Raw genomic sequence first — 17405 nt, forward strand, 5'->3', positions numbered from 1 at the left:
TACCCTTGTTTTGCTTTTGTTGATGTTCATCTTATATCCTCCTTTCAAGACACTGTCCATTCCATTCAACTGCTCTTCCAAGTCCTTTGCTGTCTCTGACAGAATTACAATGTCATCGGCGAACCTCAAAGTTTTTATTTCTTCTCCATGAATTTTAATACCTACTCCGAATTTATCTTTTGTTTCCTTTACTGCTTGCTCAATATACAGATTGAACAACATCGGGGAGAGGCTACAACCCTGTCTTACTCCCTTCCCAACCACTGCTTCCCTTTCATGTCCCTCGACTCTTATAACTGCCATCTGGTTTCTGTACAAATTGTAAATAGCCTTTCGCTCCCTGTATTTTACCCCTGCCACCTTTAGAATTTGAAAGAGAGTATTCCAGTCAACATTGTCAAAAGCTTTCTCTAAGTCTACAAATGCTAGAAACGTAGGTTTGCCTTTCCTTAATCTTTCTTCTAAGATAAGTCGTAAGGTCAGTATTGCCTCACGTGTTCCAACATTTCTACGGAATCCAAACTGATCTTCCCCGAGGTTGGCTTCTACTAGTTTTTCCATTCGTCTGTAAAGAATTCGTGTTAGTATTTTGCAGCTGTGGCTTATTAAGCTGATAGTTCGGTAATTTTCACATCTGTCAACACCTGCTTTCTTTGGGATTGGAATTATTATATTCTTCTTGAAGTCTGAGGGTATTTCGCCTGTTTCATACATCTTGCTCACCAGATGGTAGAGTTTTGTCAGGACTGGCTCTCCCACGGCCGTCAGTAGTTCCAATGGAATATTGTCTACTCCGGGGGCCTTGTTTCGACTCAGGTCTTTCAGTGCTCTGTCAAACTCTTCATGCAGTATCATATCTCCCATTTCATCTTCATCTACATCCTCTTCCATTTCCATAATATTGTCCTCAAGTACATCGCCCTTGTATAGACCCTCTATATACATCATAACCTCTAATTTTAGACACCAATTGGAATATATCTCATAGTGGAACCTAGAGATGATAGTGTTTTTCCCAACATTTGAGTAAATTGCTTGAAACAGGCTCTTCTGCGATAACCAAATTGCTTATGAAACTACAACAAAGAAATCTGCTGCTATTGCAAATGATAGTCTGCTGGATGTCGACTTCTTCTACAAGTATGGGTGAAAGAAACTTTATACACAGGTCGGTAGAGGTGAGTTATAGAACAAAAGTGTCATATGTCAGCACGCAGATTGCATTTGTTTTCGATGTATCAGAGAAATAGGGTCCTCTTCTGCATGATGTTAGAAGGTTCTGTTACAAGGCCTACGCCCACGATTTGGTTTTTATGTTTCGTAAAGGCCAGCAAAATATACCATTGCACTGAAAAGTGCAAAACAATAACGTACTCTTGAATTATAGCTTCTTGTTGCCGAATGTAAAATGATTGTGATGTTTGCGACATGTGAACAGATGTGAACTGTCAAACCTGAGTTTCTCCTGGCGTATACAACTCTCAAATAACTTCCGGGAATTCAGTCAGGTAACACTTTCAGCGACTGCTGATATTTCAGCGGGAGAACACCCCGCCATTTTCAAGGCAAACTGCAACGGCAGGCCACGTACATGAAAATTTAAAACCTCGGCTCTCGGACTGATGCAAGAAAGATAACACACACACTGAACAACTACATGACCAGTCATAGCTATCGATAGTGAGACTGCGAACTCGCAGGTGAGGTAGCACTGACTCTGTCCCTCTGGTTTTTGACAAGGGAGAGAGCCGGATTCCAAACAGAGTTTAAACAAAAACCTCCATCCCTGTTAACGAGGTTGCTCGCTAATTTAATCTCAACTGCCTCCTTAATAACACTGTCCCAATAGCTGGACGTGCATGCCAATATCTCGGTGTTATTATATAACATGGGGCGACCAGTATCCAAGCAATGTTCGGCAATAGCAGATCTACTTGGCTGCTGTAGTCGTGTGTGCCGTTTATGCTCAGTACATCTGTCCTCCACGGTCCTGATAGTTTGACCAACATATGCCATGCCGTAGCTAGAAGGAATGCGCTATACACCCGCCTTACGCAGACCAAGATCATCCTTAACGGAACTCAAAAGCACTCTAATTTTAGATGGAGGTCGGAAAACACATTTCACACCGTATTACCGTAAAATACGACCGATCTTGTTGTGTTTCCTACGTAAGGCAAAAAGGCAGTAGACTTAGGTCTCGACTCAGAATTATCATCTATCACCCGATGTACAGTTGGTCGATAGCGCAACGCACGTTCAATCTCTCTATTATTATAACCATTTTGACGAAACGTAACTTCAAGATGGGACAGCTCAGCTGATGAAGCCTCATTTTCGGAAACGATATGTGCCCTGTGTACCAGGGTACGAAGTACACCTTCGCGCTGAGCCGGATGGTGACAACTATTAGCCTGTAAGTACAAGTCGGTGTAAGTACGTTTCCTGTAGACTGCATGTCCCAATGATCCATCATCCTTCGTCCTAACCAACACGTCAAGAAAGGGAAGGCAACCATCCTCTTCCACCTCCATCGTAAAACGAATATTCAGGTGGATCGAGTTCAGATGTTCTAGAAAGGCATCCAAATTCTTCCTACCATGCGGCCAAACAACGAAGGTATCGTCAACATATCTGAAGAAACAGGCGGGTTTCAAAGGCACCGACTCCAATGCACGTTCCTCCATGTCTTCCATAAACAAATTTGCGATCACAGGAGACAACGGACTACCCATCGCAATTCCATCTGTCTGCTCGTAATACTGGTCACTGACTAAAAAGTAAGTGGATGTCAACACATGCCGAAAGAGATTAGTTAATTCAGCACCAAACCGCAACGAATCAGACAGAGGAACACGAGTGAAGAGAGAGACCACATGGAAACTCACTAAAATATCATAGTCATTCAACCGCAGTCGCTCCACACGACGTAAAAAATCAGCTGAGTTCCTGAAATGCACACATTAATCTAGGCTGTTATTTTTTTAAGGTCACAATTTTTATTTATTACCAACCCCATTCCCTTAAATGGCACAAAATGCAATATTATACCTATTGATATATTTATTCCTATTCAAGAATTCATCCATGGTATGGAAGAAGTTGTAAAGGACGTTTATTTTTGAAACTATTACTGCTGTCTGTCAGATATTTTGTTTCATCTGGTAATTTATCGAAAAGTTTTACAGCAGCATATTTTACTCCTTCCTCTGCCAAAGATAGGTTAAGTAGAGGGTAGTGTAAGTCTTTCTTTCTTCTGGTATTACAATCATGAATGTCACTGTTGTTTTTAAAGTGGTCCATGTTGTTGAGAAAAAATTTCATTACTGAATAAATGTACTGTGAGGCTGTTGTAAGAATTGCTAACCTTTTAAACAGATGCCCACAAGACGTGCGACTACGAGCCCCACACATTATTCTAACCCCTTTCTTTTGAACATTGAATACTTTTTGCCCAAGTGTTGAGTTATCCAAAATATTATTCTCTATGACATGATAGAGCGAAAGTATGCAAAGTATGTTAGCTTGCTAATTTCTACATCCTCAAAATTAGCAATTATTCTGATTGCAAAAGTTGCTGAACCTATTCGCTTTAGGAGATCCAAAATATGAATTTCCCAATTAAAATTCTCAGCTATATGTACACCTAAAATCTTAATATGCTATACCCTGGCTACTGACTTCTGTTTATGTGTTATATTGGAACAGTACTCCTTGCAGTAGAAAATTGGATGTCCTGTGTTTTTCCAAAGTTCAGAGCAAGCCCATCCACAGAAAACAAATCAATAACTTTTCCAAAGACATTCTTTGTGTCATTTTCTATTGGGGTTTCTTTTACTGTATTAATAATTATGCTTGTATCATCAGCAAACAGTGCAGGTTTAGCTTGTTGTTTCAAATAAGAAGTGAGGTTATTCACATATATCAAGAACAGCAAGGGACACATGATCAAAGCCTGTGGAATACTTAATGTAATTTCACCCCAGTTAGATGAAGTGGATAACTTCCTTAAATCATTTAAACCATATAAAGAAACTTTTTGCTTCCTGTTCTGCACATATGACGAACCACTCATATGCCATTCCATTTACACTGTAGAATTGTAATTTCTGTAACATAATTCCACAGCTCACACAATCAGATGCTTTGGATAAGCCACAGAAAATTCCTATTAGTGGCATTTTACTATTTAAACAATACATTACGTTCGCAGTGGTATTGTATATTGCTGTTTCAGTAGCACAGCACTTTTGAAATCCTAATTGTGATTTACTAAGTATCCCATTACTGTGGAGAAGGCTAACCACTATTGAGTATATTACTTTCTTGACGATTTTTAAAATGCTGTAAGCAAAATTACTAACCAGTAATTATTTACATCTGTGGTGACTGCTTTTTTGTAGAGAGGATTGCAAATGGCATATTTTAAACTGTATCGGAAAATACCTTGAATTAGTGATGCATTACAAACGTTACTCGGAACATCAGCTGCACCTGCTCCACATTGTTTTAATATCTTGTTAGAGATGTCATCTACTCCAACTGAACATTTATTTTTCAAAAATTTAATGATTTTCTTTATTTCAGAAGAGGTTGTTAGATGAAGATTAATTTGACAAGGATTTCTCAAAACTGACTTTTCCATGTACTGCTGGGCTTTTTGTTTTGAACTATTCTCACCAATTTTTTCACCTACACTTAAGAAATGGTTGTTAAATACATTAGCTACTTGTATACTGTTGGTTAAGGAGGTCTTATTCTTTTTAATAGTAATAGTGGCTACTTTCCCTGTGTCTCTTCTAACAACATTCCATATTGATTTGATTTTATAGCCCGAGTTGTTAATTTCATCTCTAATATATATATATATATAATTTTTTTAGTGTAAAATTACTGCTGGTTCTTTACTAATTCCTGGTGTCTCAAACAATTTTCTTTTTCTTTCTATAGACAATTTAATGCCTATAGTAATCCAAGGTCCTTTGAAAACTGTTTGGTGTTACATTTAATAATTTTTTGGGGCAACGCTGTTCAAAAAGGGATATAAATTTATCAAGAAATATGTAGCATTTATCGTTAGCATTTGGCCTCATTATATACTTCTCCCCAATAAAGGTTACTTAAACTTTCTCTGAAGTGATCTATAGATATTGGGTTGACCAGCCATTCACTTTTACTTAATGGTTTCTGAAGCAAGTGTCTTGTTCAGTGTGACGAAAAAGTGTTTCCGCCCGGAATCGAACGGGGGACCTTCTGCGTGTTAGGTAGACGTGATAACCGCTACACCACGGCAACTGCTACGCTTTGCGCTGCACATCTGACGCAACTTGTAGGACGATTGCAATTGTGGCGTAAAAATCACTTTGGGGAAACGCACAGTGCAGCTATTTCGCATTCGTACGCAACAATCGACAGCACCCTTGCCTGTCTGAATGCCATCACGAATAAGAGCCCAAGAAGGCGTCGGAAATGCTCGCGGTCGAGTCCTCAGTAGCATCAGCTACTCTTTCTTTCCGTACGAGGTACCGTCAATTCGCGCAGTCGCTATTGCAAATGATGTCAGCAAAAGCAATCACTTCGTTAGCGGCAAGGAGCCTGGGCTCAGCGAGCTAGGTTTTGTTAGTCTGATAATCCCTTTATCACAGGGAAAGCATGCGCTAGTTTTACATCCTCTTGCTGTAGAAATACATTATCGATTACAGTGCTACTGTGTTGAGTTATATGTGTAGGGAATGGTGGAGATGAATTTCTTGGAAGAATTGGACAGGTGATGAAAAAAACGTGCTATCATTTTTAAATCTTAGCGACAGCTTAAAAAAAAAAAAAAAAGGAAATAAATGCTTCTAAACCGACAGTGGACTTAGCTCATCCACAAAGCAGTGAAACATCAGTTGCAAAAATTAGATGATCATTCGAAGTATCGCAATCCATTGTCAATAAAAGACAGATAGAATAGATACCGCAAAGAGCGGCTCCACATTCTAGGTTTGACAACAAAACAAAATATTCAATGAAGCAGTCTTGTAAGAGGTAACATTGTAGAAAAAATTTAGTGGCATAAACTTGATGCATTGTTTCGAAAGACAAAACAGATGTGTGGAGGTGCTGCTGTCGATCGCATTACAGTTAGTCGGTGGACAAGCAGATTACGTGATGAAAGCGGGCACGGCAATATTGAGGATTGTCCTCGCAGCGGCAGGCCTCGTACTGCACACACTCCAGACAATGTGCAGAGAGTTAAAGAATTGGTGACTGCTGACAGACGCAGCACAGTAAACGAATTGTCACGCTACTTTGTGATAGGGGAAGGAAGTGTTTGCAGAATACTGGAAGTGTTGGCGTTAAAAAAGGTTTGTGCCAAGTGGGTTCCCAGGATGTTGACAGTGGCTCACAAAGAAACAAGAAAAACGGTATGATGCGAACTTTTGGAACAGTACGAGAATGGTGGAGATGAATTTCTTGGAAGAATTGTGACAGGTGATGAAACAAGGCTCCATCATTTTTCTCCAGAGACGAAGAGGCAATCAATGGAGGGGCATCACGCAAATTCACCTAAGAAAAAAATTCAAAACCACACCTTCTGTTGGAAAAGTTACGGCTACAGTGTTTTTGATTCCAAAGGACCCTTGCTTGTGGACATCATGCCAAGTGGAACCACCGTAAATTCTGATGCATATGTGACGACACTGAAGAAACTTCAAGCTCGACTGAGTCGTGTTCGACCACATCGGCAAAAGCACGATGTTTTGCTGTTGCACGACAATGCACGGCCACATGTCAGTCAAAAAATAATGGAAGCGATCACAAAACTCGGATGGACAACACTGAAACACCCGCCTTACAGTCCTGACCTGGCTCCATGTGACTATCATGTCTTTGGTAAACTGAAAGACTCTCTTCGTGGAACAAGGTTTGAAGATGATGACTCCCTTGTGCACGCTGCCGAACAGTGGCTCCAACAGGTTGGTCAGAAATTTACCGTGCGAGTATACAGGCGCTGGTTCCAAGATGGCGTAAGGCAGTTGAGAGGAATGCAAATTATGTGGAGAGATGAAAATATTGTTCCTAAAGGATGTATCTACACACTGTAAAACTTTCAAACATGTAAAATAAAAGATGGATTTTAATAAAATAGTGTGCGTTTCTTTTGGAGTGACCCTTGTACTTTCATCAGAGGGCGCAGAAATGATGCTCATAGGAAATATGAAAGAAAGTAAGACAGATCAGGACACGAAAACGAAATGGAAGGAAATGTCATGAACGGCTGGGAGACTCTGTTGTTGCCAAACACATTTTGCAAGCTGCAAATCGCCCGACTTGGAGGTAGCGGGCTGCGACTGAGAAGTTGGGCCAGCTGTGACCGTCAAATGGGGCCAGAGCGCAGGCAGTACGCACACAGGCTGTGAGTCGCAGATCACTGCACTCAGCGAGCACGTGTTGGTGCGGCGGCGCGCTGCGAGAGGCAGGAAGTCTTTGCCCTGAGCGCTGGTATGTGCGGACGCAGCATCTGGCGCGGCATCGTAGCCGACGCGCTTCAGCACCCGGGCTCGGCTCGTAGCGGAGTTAAGAGCGGCGAATACTGACCGACCACACGACATCAAACAGGAACCAAAAGTAAACGGCCGCCATAGGGATCGAAGGGTGAGAACGAATCCCACTTCTGACACCAATTTACATGGGCAGGGAAAGCGAGGAAAAGGTGGTTGGATTTTGCTTACGACGACAATGTCCAGGATTTCGAGCGTTCAGGACTTGTGAGTGGGCATCCAGGAATGCCGTAAAATGACCGAAAAGAAAATTAGGTAAAATAAAGAGAATATGTTTCACTGTACAGTATACAAAGGGCGCGCCTATGGACGGAAGTTCCCAGGTTTACGCTACTTAATATTTATACTCTATATAACACGCTCGACTAATTGAAATGAGCAACGGAAGTGATACGCCCGCTAAACCCACTGGGCAGAACAGGTAATAGGATTGGACCACAGATTGAGGTCAGTTTCTCTTTCCAATTGTCATTTATTGTAGTTCAATAACCTTTACAACCAAAGCGGAACTTTATCGAATGCAACTCTTTCACGGCTGAAGGCCTCCAAACAAGAGATCTTAACGAATCAACAAGACAAAAATCCATTTAAGGTAGCAATAAAATAATTTAAAAAAACATGTGCAAAGTGCAATACAAATGGCTGAGGGCCACAATTAAATTTCAAAATTTTAGAATATATTACCACAGACTTTTAAAGGCAGAAGGCTAGAATGTTTACCAACAGGAAATCTTAAAAATCAACTAGATTAAAATTCAATTAAAGAGGCAAATCAAATAAATAAAGAAACGTATCATGGCTACGTGGAAAGCCTTAAGGCTAAGCAGGTAGAACATAAATATGCAAGGTTCAATACCAATGGCTGAAGGCCTCAATTACGTTTCAAAATTTTAAAATACATTGCCATAATCTTTTTAAGGTAGAAGGCCGCAATGTTGAAGCTTGAAAGATAAATTTTAAAAAAAATTGCCCAATTTTTTAAGAAGATAAAAACATAACCATAAGCCTTGAATTTAAAGTAGCTGACCGCAGATAATTAAACACTGGTGGCACTCAGACGCCTCCAAGGAGGTCGGTCTGCCCTCGTTCACTTAGGCGAGAGACAGGTGGTGAGCGCAACCATACTTGATCCGTCGGAACTCAACCACGGGACAGCCACGGACCGACCGACACAACGACTTCCTCCCATCAATCAGTACATGAGAACTCAAACTGGAAAGGTTACCAACGTGATAATCCACAATGGAGTGTGTATTAGCCTGCCTGCCGGGGTGGCCGAGCGGTTCTAGGCGCTACAGTCTGGAACCGCTATGGTCGCAGGCTTGAATCCTGCCTCGGGCATGTATGTGTGTGTGATGTCCTTAGGTTAGTTAGGTTTAAGTAGTTCTAAGTTCTAGGGGACTGATGACCTCAGAAGTTAAGTCCCATAGTGTTCAGAGCCATTTGAAACATTTTTGTTTTAGCTGTCAAAATTACACCATTCTGGACAGCGACAACAGGTGAGGAAAGGACGCTGCCTGAAATTACGTTAGTGGCCAGGGCTGGTAACTGGACCACTAACGGCCACTAGGCACAAAACTCTGCTGGTACACTTGAATTTGAAACACGGCAATGTAGTTAACTTCACTCAAAAGAACACTGCCTGAACTTACTTCAGTGCCCAGGGCAGGTAACCAGAACACTAACGGCAACAAGACAGAAAATTCCACTGGTGCACTCAAATTGTAGTCGACCAAAATAGTTAATTGCACCACATGGTGGCTAAATTTCAGCAGTAGAAACACTTGGTGTTGCTCACAGGAAAACCTCCCCAACAGCAAACCACTGAAACTAACCACCACAACATGAATGGACGTGGCTTGGCCAGTTGAAACCACTACTCAGCTTTGACGTCCTGGGTCGGTGAACCACCAAGCTCTTAGCAATCAGGCAGCTCCACACACGCTTCGACAGTGCACAGGGGCTGCCAGCGGCCCCAGCCGGCTGCACCGCGTGGCGATAACTTCCCTCGTCGGCAACAATCGACCGACCGCCTGCTGCTCCGTCGCGACTGCACTGCCGGTGCGTCTCCCGCTCACTTCCAGACACACGACGGCGGAAATATGGCTCTGACCCAACGATGGAGAGGAAGCACGCCCACTGGCTAAGCGACATCCCTGCACCAGGAAAGGACCTACCCGAGTTCCACAAGATGGTAACTGAAGGGGCCCAGCGCTCAGAGAACCAGTTACACGTCGCCCGATGATACGACCCACCTCTTAGAGCCAATACGCCGAAAACATTTAAAATAACTTGTCAATCACAAACATACCAACTACGCACACAACCTGACAAACACTGCACGAAGACCTGAACGATACTCAACAGTAACTAAGCACACGCGAAGACAGATCGGGAGTTGATGCACACACACACAGCCAACTCATTAACGATCGGCGAGCCAGAACGCGTCGTCCGGTAGGACGACCGACCGCCGGTCCACCAAGAATGGGGCCCGGCTCAAGTGATGCGTGGCGGCAATGGTTGGGCGAGCCATGTCGACGCAGACCTCACTGCTCCAACCCGACTGCACTGGTGCCGCATTGCAACTCCCGACTGGCAGGTCCGGACTGCATCGAGACACGTTTCAACCGACTGGCAGACCTGAAGTCGCGACGCAAACTCCCCTACGACAGACAACGACTGGGGAGTAATAGCAGTCCAGCAAAGATACTACGAGAGGGGATACATCGATACGCACTGCTAGTGTAGCTCAGGATCAGACAAAGCAGCAACTCAATGACAGTAGTAATTTAAACTAACGTTGTGAGGTGGAAGTACGTTAAAAACAGGGTGTAAAATACACTCCGGGAAATGGAAAAAAGAACACATTGACACCGGTGTGTCAGACCCACCATACTTGCTCCGGACACTGCGAGAGGGCTGTACAAGCAATGATCACAGGCACGGCACAGCGGACACACCAGGAACCGCGGTGTTCGCCGTCGAATGGCGCTAGCTGCGCAGCATTTGTGCACCGCCGCCGTCAGTGTCAGCCAGTTTGCCGTGGCATACGGAGCTCCATCGCAGTCTTTAACACTGGTAGCATGCCGCGACAGCGTGGACGTGAACCGTATGTGCAGTTGACGGACTTTGAGCGAGGGCGTATAGTGGGCATGCGGGAGGCCGGGTGGACGTACCGCCGAATTGCTCAACACGTGGGGCGTGAGGTCTCCACAGTACATCGATGTTGTCGCCAGTGGTCGGCGGAAGGTGCACGTGCCCGTCGACCTGGGACCGGACCGCAGCGACGCACGGATGCACGCCAAGACCGTAGGATCCTACGCAGTGCCGTAGGGGACCGCACCGCCACTTCCCAGCAAATTAGGGACACTGTTGCTCCTGGGGTATCGGCGAGGACCATTCGCAACCGTCTCCATGAAGCTGGGCTATGGTCCCGCACACCGTTAGGCCGTCTTCCGCTCACGCCCCAACATCGTGCAGCCCGCCTCCAGTGGTGTCGCGACAGGCGTGAATGGAGGGACGAATGGAGACGTGTCGTCTTCAGCGATGAGAGTCGCTTCTGCCTTGGTGCCAATGATGGTCGTATGCGTGTTTGGCGCCGTGCAGGTGAGCGCCACAATCAGGACTGCATACGACCGAGGCACACAGGGCCAACACCCGGCATCATGGTGTGGGGAGCGATCTCCTACACTGGCCGTACACCACTGGTGATCGTCGAGGGGACACTGAATAGTGCACGGTACATCCAAACCGTCATCGAACCCATCGTTCTACCATTCCTAGACCGGCAAGGGAACTTGCTGTTCCAACAGGACAATGCACGTCCGCATGTATCCCGTGCCACCCAACGTGCTCTAGAAGGTGTAAGTCAACTACCCTGGCCAGCAAGATCTCCGGATCTGTCCCCCATTGAGCATGTTTTGGACTGGATGAAGCGTCGTCTCACGCGGTCGGCACGTCCAGCACGAACGCTGGTCCAACTGAGGCGCCAGGTGGAAATGGCATGGCAAGCCGTTCCACAGGACTACATCCAGCATCTCTACGATTGTCTCCATGGGAGAATAGCAGCCTGCATTGCTGCGAAAGGTGGATATACACTGTACTAGTGCCGACATTGTGCATGCTCTGTTGCCTGTGTCTATGTGCCTGTGGTTCTGTCAGTGTGATCATGTGATGTATCTGACCCCAGGAATGTGTCAATAAAGTTTCCCCTTCCCGGGACAATGAATTCACGGTGTTCTTATTTCAATTTCCAGGAGTGTACATGATGGCAGAAACATGAGCCATGCATGGCTCAGGAAGGGACGGCAGTTCATGTTAATTGATGTCGGTGGCCGGAAATGGAATGTAGAGCCAGAGGCTCTGCCATCCAAAAAGACATCTGTTCTGCTCGAGGTATGGCTCACAAGAGAGAGAGGCACACATGTGAGCAGCATCCCACCCTCGCTATTGGCTGAAACCAATGGAGTGAATTCGTTAGTAGTTTCAGCAGAGGACTGAGGGCGTCTGTTGCCAACAGCTTTGACTGGACAGAACTGCCTCGGTTCTGAAAGGCAGGCAACTTGTGTCACGTGGGCACAGCGTAAGTTGCTCTGGGAGTAGACTTGTATAAAAATTTCACAGGGCCTTTGAAATAATTTTTTTAAACCCGTTCCCTGAAGCTTTATAAATACAGAAAAATGCTGAAGATTAGATGGGTATATCACGTAAACAACTAGGAGTTAGTGAATAGAATTGGGCAGAAAGGATTTTGTGCCGCAACCCGACTAGAAGAAGGGATCGGTTGACAGGACACATTCTGAGACGTCAAGTGATCACCCATTTAACACTGGAGGGAAGTGTGGGGGACAAAAGTTGTAGAGGGAGGCCAAGAAATGGAGAGCCTACAGTAAGGAGATTCAGAAGGATGTAAGTTTGCAGTAGCTGTTCGGAAATGAAGAGGCTTGTACAGGATGTCTTCAGACTGAATACCGCAAAAACAACATAAGGCCTCTCTGACAAAAAGAATAGTCTCTTGGGTGGTTTACGACATTGAGTGAACACGATCGTAACTTAGTATTTCTTAACTTGTTTACTGACTACGTCCATAGGGTAGTAAGCGTGCATTGTTTTTCCTGGATCTGGCTCGCTAGTCGCTTGGCCTTGCTGGATGTTTCCTTGTGGTAAACACGTCAGCGTCTTCACAATGCGTTGCCTCTGTAGATACAAGATATTGTTGGTACATCCAGATCAATGGCAGACAGTCTTGCAAAGAAGGCTTTGTTAGACTAAGTAGGCCCTTCTTTAGTTTTGTTGTTAGGAGAGTGCAGGAAAAGCATCTCGGAAATTAGCGAGTCTATGTAAGATTTCTTACATTGGTGATTTTCAAAATGAAATTTACACCTCCGTGTTATGTCCTGCAATTGTGCAATCCACTCTTTATAGCTCTGACTCGACTTCTTGAAACATTGAAAAAAATCAGTGTCTGGCAAAAACAACATGGGCTTCAGAGACATAATATTTCGAAAGCATTTCTTTAATTTCAGAATAAGAGAGCATCACGGGTTCGTAAGTAGCTGACTATTTCTGAAGAAGTTCAAGCACGGTGGTGTCTACATGCACCAATAAAAATGATTTTCGTCCCACATCACGTGGGATCTCATGAATGATGTAGTCCTGCTCCACTCACCGGATGTAATTGTTCCAGGACTCAACTTTTCTACTGAATGCCGGAAAAAGTAGAGGCAGCATTTTTAAATTAAGTGATTGTTGCTGTTGGCCGTCGTTCTCGCTGTCTTCAAGTCGGGCGAAACGTTCCACTATGAGCTCCCTTAGCATCGGCTGATCGAGGAATTCCGATTGGGTCATGTCTAAAAACTATGCTCAGAACAGTTTACAAAATTCACAAAAATTTTCCTGGAAAGGAAATGGATTAGCAACCCTGGGATGTAACTATCACAGAATAAAGCCACCTGCTGTTATCACAGAAATCAATGAAATTAATCACGCACTCTAGGGACTGATGACCTTAGTAGTTAAGCTCCATAAGATTTCACACATTTTTAATCACGCACTCTAAGGAACAAATGAAAATAATAAATTGTCCAGCTCAGTAACTTTCCTCTTTATTCGTCTATTTGTCGCCCCAATATCGACGATAATGCTGTGGGTTTGCACTGATGAAATTCGTTGTCAACAATTTCCAGTTTTTCTCATTGTTAAAATGTTGACTAGTCGTGAAAAATTGTCAACATCTTTAAAGCTTTTCCTCATCATCAAAATGTTGAAACTTGGCGAAACAATGTGAACATACTACAAAATTTTACATCGCCACCAAAATATTGTCAGTGTTTTAACTGAATGCACTATTAATTCAAGTTAAATACGCACTCTAGCAGAAAAATGAATTACTGCAACAGTTATTTATAGGCGCTGATTGCACGCTTACTAATTAAATACTTGTCGGACAAGACGGTGCTATAACAGAGATATGGCAACACAGCAAGAAACAACTAATAGTATGTTACAATAAATGGTACGTAACCATATGCTAACTTTGATACATTTTGATCCATAGTATTTGATATCCTATATCTAATGTAATGAAATCTTGGCACTCTATACTTCACAAACCTATACGAATAAAAATCTTAATGTTTATTAATAAAAATTATGTATTAAGTGTATTCCAAAATAGGTATACAAAAACACATACATGTATTCGAATGCAATGTTGTACCAAAATTCCAAAGCATTCGGTCAAAAATTTTGCGAGATTTACGATTAGGAACATTTGCAGTTTCAGTATGAGTACAAACATACATGTTTCTTTCCTCAAAACGTCTAATCTCCAAAAGTTATTCACAGATTGCTTTGAAATTTGGACACAACATTGCATTCGAATACCCACATATTACACATTTATGTATATTTTTAATACACACACACACACTCACTGATATACGAGGCCTGTTCAGAAAGTAAGCTCCGATTGATTGCCAAATTGAAACCACAGTGAACATCAGAAATGTTTTACTTCTAACAATTAGCTACACCTTTCAGCTACTTCTCTACGTAGTCGCCGTTCTGACTTAGACTTTTGTCATAGCGTTGTATCAACTTTTCAATAGCCTCATCATAGAAGGCAGCCGCCAGTGCTTTCCGCCAATTCTCCACGCTGGCCTACACCTCGTTGTCTGTGTCAAAATGTTGTCTTCAAAGACAGCGGTTCATGTGACCAGAGATGAAACTCAGGGGGAGACAATTGCGGACTGTATTGTGGATAATCTAACATTTCCATTTGAAAACGATGCAGGAGCATCTTCATTGCCCTTGCAGAATGCGGCTGAGAATTGTCTTGAAGAAGAAACAGCACGACAGTTATGTAATGTTAGCTGCATAGCTTCAGGCGAAATTTCTCACCAGGCCCTCGTACTTGGCGGCAGACACTATTTTCTAGACATCTTTACGCACTCACTGCGAGCTCAGAAATGAGAAGAGCGACGTGATGCTAACTGGGGTTATACTAGAGACACTACCCAACACATCTGTGCAAAGCTTTATCGGATTTTCATAGTCGTTTCCATTTCGCGACCGATCGGAGCTTACTTTCCGAACGCCCCTCGTATATATATATATCCATCTGAAATTTCGGATGAGATTATCTCGAAAACTATACATCGGGTAAAAATAATGGGTAAGACAAGTTTGTAAGCTCAAAGAGAGACATCAAATGATACTACACGTGACCCCCAGCCCCTGCCCCCTTTGAGGCCAACTTTTAAATCTTAAATGGAAACCCCCATTTTTTATTGCAGATTCGGATTCTCCATAAAACAGTAATCAAGTTTTGTCTGAAACATTTTTTTAAACCATTGACAGATGGCGCTGAAATCGAGAAAAATTAAAATTGTGGAAGAACTCCAATTTATTCGGAATGATCCGAGAAGGACGCATCAAATCGATACAAAATGTGCACCAATTCTTTCATTACACCAAATTAAGCTATTTTTTCACAAAATGTATCCTACCCGCCACAGTTTTTGATGGAGGGAGGCGGAATGGTATTGAAATCCCGTTAGGGAACTCTTCACAATTGCGTTACTCACCCGACTGTGGTGCTGCCGTGGCCAACTGCGAACTTTGGCACAGTATAAATGTCGGTGCAATGCGATCAGACGTCACTTCACTTCAGATTGTGAACCGTAAACATCAACTGGCGAAATGAGGTCATCAGTCCCTTAGAACTTAGAACTAAGGACACCACACACATCCATGCCCGAGGCAGGATTCGAACCTGCGACAGTAGCAGTCGCGCGGTTCCGGACTACAGCGCCTAGAACCGCATGGCCACCACGGCCGGCACTATCCTCCTACAGAGATTGTTGATATTATGTTAATTTTATGTGAAGGCCATAATAATTACGCTGCAGCTGCGCAATTGTATGCGGATCGTTTCCCAAACAGACAACATCCAACCGAAAATATTATTCGAAATTGCACTCATTGAACTCGAAATGGATACATGCACCGTCCACCTCGTCATCGCGAATACAATGAAAATGACGCCTATACCCTTACCGTTCTCGCCTGTGTTCAACCGGATCACGAAATGAGTAGTCGTGCGATTCAGAGACAAACTGGAATACCGAAATCAACTGTTTTGAGGATTCTGAAGGCACATAAATATCATGCGTATCATATCGCACTGACACAGGCATTAACGCCGAAAGATATACGAATAGGCGTGCTTTTCTGCCGATGGGCCTTGGAAATGATAAGAGAGGACAATGAGTTTTTTAGATGCGTTGTTTTCATCGATGAAGCCACATTGGAAAACAATGGCGAATAAAATCGTCATGATTGTCATTATTGGTCCCCTATCAATCCACACTGCCACAGACCCGTTGACAATCAACACAGCTGGTCGTTAATGGCCTAGTGTGGAATTTTAAACGGTTACTTGATAGGACCGTATTTTTTTGACCGAAATGTTACTGGGGAATCTTATTTATAAGTTCACCGCGATGATTTGTTGGAGCTAATGGAAGATGTTGATTTAGAAACTAGGCAACGAATGTGGTTGCAACAGGATGGAGCATCTCCCCATTATGCTAAAAATGTGCGGAACATTTAAATTTACGGTACCCTGGTCCGTGGGTAGGACGCGGCGGACCAATTCAGTGGCCTCCACGTTCACCAGACCTAACATCTCCTGATTTTTTCTTGTGGGGTTATTTAGAAAAAAATTATTTATGAAAGACAGCCCACAAGCCGAAACGATATAGTGCAACGCATTCAAAGAGCATGTGCAGCCATACCACGGGATGTGCTGTTCAAAACTGTGGACAACTTTCGCAGACGATTGACTTCATGCGTTGAAGCAAATGGGGATAGTTTTGAACAATTTATTCGTGGCTAATTTCATTAATTAAGCACCCCAAATAGTGAGAGGCAAGGGGACTTACACTAATGAAGCATCCCAACATGTGAGAAGCAAGGGGACTCAAACTAATGAAGCACCCCATGGGAACATCACTCTACTACGTCCATGTGGTTGTTCCTGGGTAACGCTAAAAGTCGGATACAGTACATTCTGTACAAAAATAGCTTAATTTGGATAAACTATAGAATTGTTGCACATTGTTTAATGATTTAAAGCACCTTTCTCGGATCATTCTAAATAAATCAGAGTTCTTCCCCCATTTTACTTTTTTCTCGATTTCAGCGCCAGTTGTCAATGGGTTAAAAAATGTTTCAGACAAAACTTGATTACTTTTTTATGGAGAATCCGAATCTGCAATAAAAATGGGGGTTTCCATTTAAGATTTAAAAGTTGCCCCCAAGGGAGCGGGGGCTGGGGTCACATGTAGTATC

The 17405-nt window shown here is 43.3% G+C and overlaps 1 protein-coding gene and 1 non-coding gene across 2 annotated transcripts in view; one reads left to right on the forward strand and one right to left on the reverse strand.

Moving 5' to 3' along the window:
• Positions 1-17405, forward strand: part of LOC124606558 (cytochrome P450 4C1-like) — a 118717-nt gene that overhangs the window by 60865 nt on the left and 40447 nt on the right. The gene's annotated exons all lie outside the window — the stretch shown is intronic.
• Positions 5223-5295, reverse strand: Trnav-aac. The gene has a single exon. It is a non-coding gene; the product is annotated as a tRNA-Val (tRNA).

This window comes from Schistocerca americana, chromosome 3 (assembly GCF_021461395.2).
Source record: "Schistocerca americana isolate TAMUIC-IGC-003095 chromosome 3, iqSchAmer2.1, whole genome shotgun sequence".
Classification (NCBI taxonomy): Eukaryota; Metazoa; Arthropoda; class Insecta; order Orthoptera; family Acrididae; genus Schistocerca; species Schistocerca americana.